The sequence below is a fragment of the Prionailurus viverrinus genome, chromosome B2, assembly GCF_022837055.1.
Source record: "Prionailurus viverrinus isolate Anna chromosome B2, UM_Priviv_1.0, whole genome shotgun sequence".
NCBI classification, from domain to species: Eukaryota; Metazoa; Chordata; class Mammalia; order Carnivora; family Felidae; genus Prionailurus; species Prionailurus viverrinus.
The window spans coordinates 22,236,388-22,246,126 of NC_062565.1; positions in this window are offsets into that span (position 1 = coordinate 22,236,388).

Genomic DNA, 9,739 nt, shown 5'->3' on the forward strand with positions numbered 1-9,739 from the left:
CAATGTAGAATTTGAAAAACTACTTGGCAGTATCTACTAAATCCGAATACATGTTGTGAACCAGTAATTCAACTCCTAGGTATATTTCTGATAGAAATATGTACATATATTTATCAAAAGATAAGACCGTTTAAGAATGTTCGTAACATTCAAAATAATCAAAACATTTTTCAGGAATCCAGATGATCCTTAACTGGGTACTCCGGCTTGGGATTTCTCATGAGGTAGCAGTCAAGGTTAGCCAGGACTGTGGTCTCATCTGAAGATTGCTCTCAGCTGTCAGCTGTCAGTTCTCTGCAGACTGGTGCACCAAGGACTCGGTTCCTTGCTGGCTGTGAGCTGTGGCCTCTCCCAGTTCCTTGTCCTGCCAGCCTCACCATAGAGCAGCTCACAAGTTGACACTGGACTTGCATCACAATGAGGAGTCAAGAGAGCAAGACAGAAGCTAAAATCTTTTTGTGACCTAACCTTAGAAATGACACCCATCATTTTTGTCATACTCTGTTAAAAATGAGTCACTGAGTCGAGCCCTACAGTCAACAGAAAGGAATTACACAGGGCATGAATATCAGGACGTGGGAATCATTGGGGGATATCTTAGTTATTCCTCAAGGAAATTTGAGTTAAAAAAATTGTTCTTAGAAGTGCTAAGATGAAGTCATACGTTTTTGGTTTAGGTTTCCAAGGCCTAAGAAGCTATCCATGCACACTAAGTGACTTCCAATTAAATTTTTTGAGGGTCTTTCCTCCATAACAGAAGACATCAAGCTTAAGGATTTACTTCTTGAAAGGCCACCATCTGACCAGAACAAAACGAGTCTCTTTGACCAACTAGTCTAGTTCTCTAGCTAAGAGGGTAATATCTGGATGCTAGAGAAGGAGGAGTTGGTGTTTTCACTTCAATACCACATAGAAACAGAACGCAAAAAAAGCCAACAGTCTTCACCATTGATATTCAGGCTACCTCAGCTAGGGTTCACCTTGTTGTATTTAAAAGCCAGTAAATGCAGCAGAGATTGTGTGGCAGACCATATGTTAACACATGGAGAAATAATACCCTTTAATCTTAAAGTTGATTATCTCTTTCCATCTCTGCTGTGCCTTGGCATGGCTTCCCCTGACAATTTCTACCAAATGTTGAAAGAAGTTGTAGTATCTGGCTGACCCATCACGATGATTTCCTTTGCCAAAAATGACTAACAGTTTCAAATGACTAAAATAGATCCCATTTAGGCAAGCATCCACTTTTCAACTTATAAAAGGTCTGTGGTTCTGGTGTATACATCGCTATGTACCTGGTCCAGAATAGTCTGTCAGTAAGCGTTGTTGAATGAATGAATGGTCATAATGGCCACCTAATGGAGCAGGGAAAGTGTTGCTCTCCCTGGTACTTATAGTTCAGGTTGGTCCTGTCATTTTGGTTACTCTCATTCAAGTATTTCCCATATGCCACTAAAATCCCAAAGCACTTTGTCTCCAGGCAATTTGTTTCCTTTTTACCATTCCACCCCCTAGAGTTGGCCTAAGAATTAAAGCCTAAATAATATAAAAAGGAATGGGAGTCGAGATGGGCAAGAATGACAACTCCATCACTGAACACAGCTCATTTGAACAAAACCTACTGACTTTTTGCTTCTCCTTGGAAATGGAACATCCTGAAACATTTAACCTGAATTATCCTAACCAAATTTTCCCAGAACCCTAGCTCCTCTTTTCCCATGACAAACACCCTCAAAAAAATAGTCAGAGTCAGAAATAGCCTTTTTCTCTGTTCAGACTACTGCCAACGTGATTTTAAACAATTCTGCAGATAACATTAGTCACTCTAGAGCACCTTTGGTTGCTGAGATTGGGGTTCAGGGTGAGGCTGGGTTTAGGGAACTTAGAGGTGAAGACAACAGAAAGGAAAGAAGCTAAGCTTTTATTTTCTATCTCCAAACTGGATACCACGTGCTGACCTTCCCACAAATACAGCTCTCACCATGGACTAAACAACCACCCAAGGTAGTGAGTCCTCAACCTGGACATGCCGAAGCAAAGGTCTGGTGGCAGCCCATCTGTTGGGGTTGGTTTCATGAGATTCTGCACTAGACAAGAGAATAGAGAAGATGATTTCTAGAATCACTTCCAAGTCTAGGGATCTATCATTTTAAGACTGCATTTTCTGTAATACCTAACATTCCCACATCAACACAGTCAGCTGAAACACTCAGTGTGTCATTCAATCATTCTGTGACCAAGATGGCTATCATGGATCATGCTTGCAGCATGTGTCCATAAACAAGAATTTTGCTTCCTCACTCAATTCATAACTGGAGCCTCCTGAGTATGCCATTGTAGCCAACTGTGTTTATCAGATAAGGACAACATGCTCTTGGACTGCTAGTAATGAAAATGTAGAAGTAACAAGAGTTAGAGACTTCCCAATTTATTAGCTAGGTTCCCAGGCTTTTTCCACAGCACGTGAGGCCCAATTTTTAATGACAATAGCCTTCCAACTAACAACCATGGAATATTAGTTAAAGCAGGTTAAAATAGAGGTCTATAAGCAAATTGATGTTAAGGACTGGGCAATTAATAACAATTCAGGTTCCAAAAATGTTAACTATATCAGTAGTTTGGAGGAGTTCAAATTTTCAAGAAATACTACATACATATGGAGGCATAAATTCATTGAAAAGCGTGTGGTACTCTGCGTTGTACAGACCCATTGCTAGCTAGCTACCATCCAGAATGTGAATAAGCTTTGAGATAGCTGGGAATCAGAAGACAGGTCTGGGAGGAAAAACTATCAGCAGCAAGACAACTGAACAGTGTATGATGAGATGGAAGCTAATCTTCCCTCGAAGCTGGCTGGGAAAGGGACTCCTCCTTTAACATGGAAATGTTAGGGACCTCTGGGTAGGAAGAGTAGGCTAAAGTGGTGGGCCAGAATGAATACAACAGTGAAGGACCTGGGCCCAATGGTGGGCCCTACAAAATAAGGAGAGAGAACATTTAAATAAAGGAGTTACCAAATTATTGCCTACTTCACAGGTCCACATACAATTAATACTGCTGTTCCTTTCCTCCAAACCCCCCTCCAAGAATTAACCAATTTGCTCATTCATTGGCCTTGGACCTTGGGGATCTTGTTTCTCTTTATCCACCAGGGAGTGGTAAAAAGTCTTCTACAGTGCAGATCCGACTGGACTGTTAACTATGAAGTCTCAGCCTTTCCGTCTATAACACTACGTAAAGTAGAAAATTTCATAGAAAATTGGGATTGTCTGTTCTGTAATCAGTCATTAAGGGCTGATGATATAATTGCCACTTTCTGTGTCCCTCATCTTAACAGACCACAGGAAAGCAGCCCTGGAAAGAGTAGCATTCAAACTCCACTCTTGTGGAGTAATTTTCCTGGGAAAGTAATTTAAACTTCATGTTCCTGAGTAATTTTCAGGGAAAGAAAAAGCCTATAATTCCAGATATAGAGCTGTCTCATTTAGAGTGAAATGTAGATGTCTGTTATTTCCAAATTCTTAGGGCATTAAATGCACGAAAACTATGCTTTCAGGAAAATCTGAATTAACAAAAATGATGCTGTGAGAAAAGGGAAATTTCACATCTCAAAAGACCAAGTGTTGGGGCGCCTGGGTGGCGCAGTCGGTTGAGCGTCCGACTTCAGCCAGGTCACGATCTCGCGGTCCGTGAGTTCGAGCCCCGCGTCGGGCTCTGGGCTGATGGCTCAGAGCCTGGAGCCTGTTTCCGATTCTGTGTCTCCCTCTCTCTCTGCCCCTCCCCTGTTCATGCTCTGTCTCTCTCTGTCCCAAAAATAAACGTTGAAAAAAATTAAAAAAAAAATAAAATAAAAAGACCAAGTGGTGACACCATATATCCTGTTAGTAAGTGCATTGGTCTTTGTCCTAAGAAAGGGTGGGAGAGGCTGAGCAGACTGGGAACTGACACACCATGACTGAACACCACTTCTTTTTTTATTTTTTTGAAGGTTAAGATTTCAATTTTTTTTTCTATTTTAATTTATTTATTTAAATTCAGGTTAGCTAACATACCGTGTAGTATTGGTTTCAGAAGTAGAACCCAGTGATTCATCATTACTTCCATATAACACCCAGTGTTCATCACAAGTGCCCTTCTTAATGCCTATCACCCATTTAACCTATCCCCTCCCACCTGCAGGCCAGCAACCCTCAGTTTTTTCTCTGTATTTACGAGTCTCTTACTGTTTGTCTCCCTCTCTGTTTTTACCTTATCTTTCTTTCACTTACCCTATGTTTACCTATCATGTTTCTTAAATTCCACGTATGAGTGAAATCATACGATATTTGTCTTTCTCTGACTGACTCATTTTGGTTAGCATAATATAGTCTAGTTCCATCCATGTTGTTTTAAATGGCAAAATTTCATTCTTTTTGATAGCCCAGTAGTATTCCATTGTGTGTGTGTGTGTGTGTGTGTGTGTGTGTGTCTATATATATATATATATACACCACATTTTCTTTATCCATTCATCAGTTAATGAACATTTGGGCTCTTTCCATAATTTGGTTATAGTTGATAGTGCTGCTATAAACATTGGGGTGCATGTGCCCCTTTGAATTAGCCTTTTTGTATCCTTTAGATAAGTACCTAGTAGTGCTATTGCTGGGTCATAGGGTAGTTCTGTTTTTAATTTTCTGAAGAGTCTCTGTACTGTTTCCAGAGTGGTTCCACCAGTTTGCATTCCCAACAGTGCAAAAGGGTTCCCCTTACTCCACATCCTCACCAACATCTGTTGTTTCCTGAGTTGTTCAGTTTAGCCATTCTGAAGGGTGTGAGGTGGTATCTCATTGTGGTTTTGATTTGTATTTCCCTGATGATGAGTGATGTATGTTGAGGATTTTTTCATGTGTCTGTTAGCCATCTGGATGTATCTATTCATGTCTTCTGCCTAGTCATTCACTGGATTATTTGTTTTTGGGGGGTGTTGAGTTTGTTAAGTTCTTTATAGATTTTGGACACTAACCCTTTGTAAAATATGTCATTTTCATAGACTTCATCTCAGATTCTCAGTAACTCTCTCCCCTTGCCTTCTCCTGGCCTCAGGGAAGCTTTACAGCATCTTTGTCTCCCCTATGCATCCCTTCTCTACCTTGACTCCTTTGCATATGCATGTGAAAACCGTTAGATTTTGGAATTGTAGGAAAAGATAATGAAAGTAGATGCGTGGCCTCATTATGGCTGATCCTTAAATGGATCCAAATTGAAATGTGGGAAGTGCTGAGCCAAAAGCAATATCAACTACAGAACTCATCCAAAGGATTCTAGATTTGGATACTAAAGAAACTTAAGATAAATACAATAGTTTTTCTCTCTCAGAATATCATGAGTTTTAAAAAAGAGGTAATACACATGCAAACAATAGCATAGAAATAAGAATAGCTTGAAGTCAACACGGTCACATCTCAAAAACAATATTTATGTGAAAGCAAGTTACAGAATAACCTATATATTATAACTCTTAATTAAAAGTTAAGACCTTTCAAAGTAAACTCTACTTTGCATATGGCTGCATATCCATGTAATACACGTGTGAAGCATTCATGAGTAGCATGTACACCAATTTAAAGGCTGTGATTATCACTAGCAGAGATCAGAGAGAGAGACATAAAGAATTTCAATCTGGGTTGTGGGTACACAGATTTCCCAGACTATGTATTTCTGTATATTTGAAATATCATAATAAACAGATCATTTCAAAATTTTATAAAAAACAATAGCTTTTCTTTCTAAAGACTCAGTCACTCTTAGCAAGACCTAATTTCATTGATTTTTATGATAATTTCCTTTTAATTCTATTACAATTCTTTGTCTCATATTTGAAGAGAAAGGAAAGATATGAAAAAGGTGAGTGAAAAGCTATTTCAAATTTAAATAATAAAGAAATGCTTTTTGATAATCTCTTGATGGTCTGGGTATCCTACTCTAGAAACCAATAGTGATGATTTCATTATATCTTAGTTGCTGGAATGCAGTATCATTTTAGTCTTAAAAGGCTAAATCATTTTCTGCGTTTTGTAAGTATTCATGTCAAGGACATAGGCACTAAATTCTAGGCTTACAAGTGCAAAGTTACACTTCCTGATTTGCAAAATAGATTATCTTTCTCATTGATCACTTATGCCAGGCTTAATTAACCATTTAGTAATGTCATCCAGATAAGATTTAGCTAATTCATATGATTTGTCTAACTTCCTATTTTTTTAATATTTATTTTTGAGCGAGCGAGACAGAGGGCAAGCAGGGGGAAGGGACAGAGAGAGAGGGAAACCTAGAATCTAAAGCAAGCTCCAGACTCTGAGCTGTCAGCACAGAGCTTGATATGGGGCTCAAACTCACAAACTGCAAGATCATGACCTGAGCCAAAGTCGGATGCTTAACTGACTGAGCTACCCAGGAACCCCTGATTTGTCTAACTTCTATGTTTTCCACATCATCTATACAATGCTTTATATGTATCAAGTTCTCAATTAAATGTAAGTTGAATTTAATTTCATGTTTATTTGTTAAACAGGTTCATAATACATGTGAAAAAGACTGTTTAAACTCTCCTCCTTTACATCAAACTAGAAACAAGGCTTTTTTCGTTCTCTTTCTTTATATTCCTCTCAAAAGCTATGGATTAATGAGAATAAAAACTATTTAAGGTCAGATTTTCATGGTGTGTCAAAGTGGCAAAGCCCAGGAAATATAAGATGAAGGTGGTTCCAATGATGTGTGTGTGAAGAACAGAGACCCTACTGCAGCCCTTGCACAGGCAGATTGACCAGAAAGTTAACGAAGCTTATGTTTCTTCAAGCCTTTCCAAAGCCCTGGAGGGGTACTGGCTTGATTGCCATATGGTCATAAATATTACAAAATTTGCAAAAGGAAAGATATTTTAACAACAATCAGTGAAATTAGCAGTTTTCCCTCTGTCACACCTCTCTTTGTGTTAGGTGGCATTGGACCATTCAAGGCATTTTGTGGATGCAGATGAGGGAACGATGAATTGAGAATAGATCCACTCTGTATTTAGTTGGGATACATTTGTGTGGTTCACTTCCCTTTTGTGTATAGGACATTTATTGCTAGTTGTCTCAACATGAGAATGGTTTCCAGGAATATTGCTATCTCTTCCTCACAAAAGGCGCAGGGAACAGAAATACGCTGTGGTATGACTGTGACTTAGGGTGTTTCTCACTGGAAGTATGTGGGAGAAACGAGGTTTCAAATGTAAACAGCTGGAAGCTAGTCTGTGTATTTATAAACTAAGAATTCACTCCCTATCAATAACAAATGAAAAAAAAACTGTTCTATCAGATATACACTAAATAATACAGCATATATAACTTTAAATATACCATATCTGTTTTTGGGGGGAGGGTAATGTAAAATAATATTTTGGTTTTTTTTTTTAGGTTACAGCTCATAAGCAATTACATCAGCATGTGGACTCACATGTTTTATGCATCCCAAAATATCAGATCACATCTTAGTAAATTTGATATGCCTAAACGTAGCAAAGTCTGATAGTTCCAGATGAAGTACCATGAAAATTTTCACTGATGCAATGAAACAGGCTGAAAAAACAAGTATTCCAGTGACAAACTCTTATGCATGTTCACCCATAAGTCATAATGTATGTCATAATAGTAATTTGACTACACAATTATGCTTCTAGGTATAACATGGGAGTAATTTTAAAATGCATTCAAATTGCACTTGTTCATGCCCTACTACCAGATAAATTTTGAGATATTTTCAAAATTCTAGATCATACTAAGATTCAAATGTGACTAGAAGGAAGAATCCTAGTGGGAGCCAAAAAGTAAACTAAAAGACAGAAGACTTGTAGAAGTTTCAAAATGTAAAAACCTTCTTCAAGCATTTCTGTTTGCCTTGCCTCTTCCTATCATTCTTTCTTCCAGAATAATTCAAACAAAATACCTTTAGATGGAGCCAAGCAAAGTGGTGGGGTGACAACATCCCAGCAGAGGGTGTTGGAACCCAGGCAAATTGAAGAGGGGACCCATCAGGGGGGGGGGTGGTAATACAACATGGGTTGTCAGAGCCTGAATGAGGTGAGAGAGAGGTTCTCATAGGATGGGATAATGACAGCAATCAGGGAAATAGTATTAGAGCCCAAACAGGGTGAGGGGCAGTCTTTATAGGAGTATGGCATCGGCCCAGCACAGACTGTTGGATCCAGAACCAGGTGAAGAAGAAGGAGGAGGAGGAGAAGAAATAGAAGGTGTCCGTGTAATGGGAGGGCGGTGATATCAGCAACCTGGCACAGGCCAGTGGAACCCAAACTAGGTGGGAAAGTAGCACAGTGCAGGTTGTCAAAGCCCCAAGTCAAGTACGGAAGGCATCCTCATTGGAAATAGTGGTAGTGGCAGCCCAAGGCAGAGTATCAGAGCCCAAGCTAGGTAGGTGAGGTGTCTTTGTGGCAGAAGAGATGGATGGATGCCGGCCAGTATTGGTGACAGGAGACTGGTAAATAATTATATTGCGGATAGTTACAAATATGAAAAGGAAAAACACTAGAATGTTTTCAACACCCTGTAGTGTTAAATTGAAATTGTAAGTGTTGGTGTGACCTCACATGATAGATACATAGATAGATAGACAGATGATGATGATAGATAGAAGGATAGATAGATAGATAGATAAAAATATGTGTATTATGTCTATAATGTACATACATGCTTACATTCCCTCATTCTGTGCACTGTTACTGATACCTAATAGCAATGAACACACCTGACATACACATCATGGTATCTAAATACCATTTTCCACAGAAGGAAACCAAGACTTCTTAGAAAAATGGCTAATTCTAGGGCTTGGACAGGGAAAATACAAGATGAGCCTGGATTATCTTGTGGCAGAAAAATCGGGAAGTACTCAAAGAATGGTGGGAATATGTAAATAGGACACAAAAGCCAGCCTGAGGGGACAACCACTGACTAAAGCTAAGAACAATTTTAGCACTGGAATAAATAATAGTAACAGATTATAGCTGATTGAATAAACAATGGGTCTTTGCTAATATAAATAAATAAACAGAAGTGTCTATCTTATACCAACTCATGAATGTAAAAAAAAATAGTTGAATTAGAAACTAACCATTTAAACATTATGCTAAGTGAAATAAGCCAGACAAAGAAGAACAAATACTAGAGGCACCTGGGTGGCTCAGTTGGTTAAGCAGCCAGCTCTTGATTTTGCCTCAGGTCATAATCCCAGGGTTGTGAGATCAAGCCCTGCATTGGGCTCCATGCTGAGTGTGGAGCCTGCTTAAGATATGTGTGTGTGTGTGTGTGTGTGTGCGCGCACACGCATTAGTAACTTTCTTGTTCACCAAAGAATCAAAATAGATGCTCCTTATCATTAAGTAGTATAATAGATAAGAACTCAGTATTTCAATATTGGTGAATGGTGTTTAACTTGGAAAAGCATCATATTTTATGTCAATATTTAAAATCATATTTTTATTGGGGTGCCTGGGTAGCTCAGTTGGTTAAGCATCTATCTTTGGCTCATGACTCGTGAGTTCAATTCGCACATTGGGCTCTGCACTGACAGTGCAAAGCCTGCTTGGGATTCTCATTCTCTCTCTCTCTCTCTCTCTCTCTCTCCCTCTGCCCATCCCCTACTATCTCTCTCAAAAAAGAAGAGGAAGAAGGAGAAGAAGAAGGAGGAGGAAGAGGAGGAG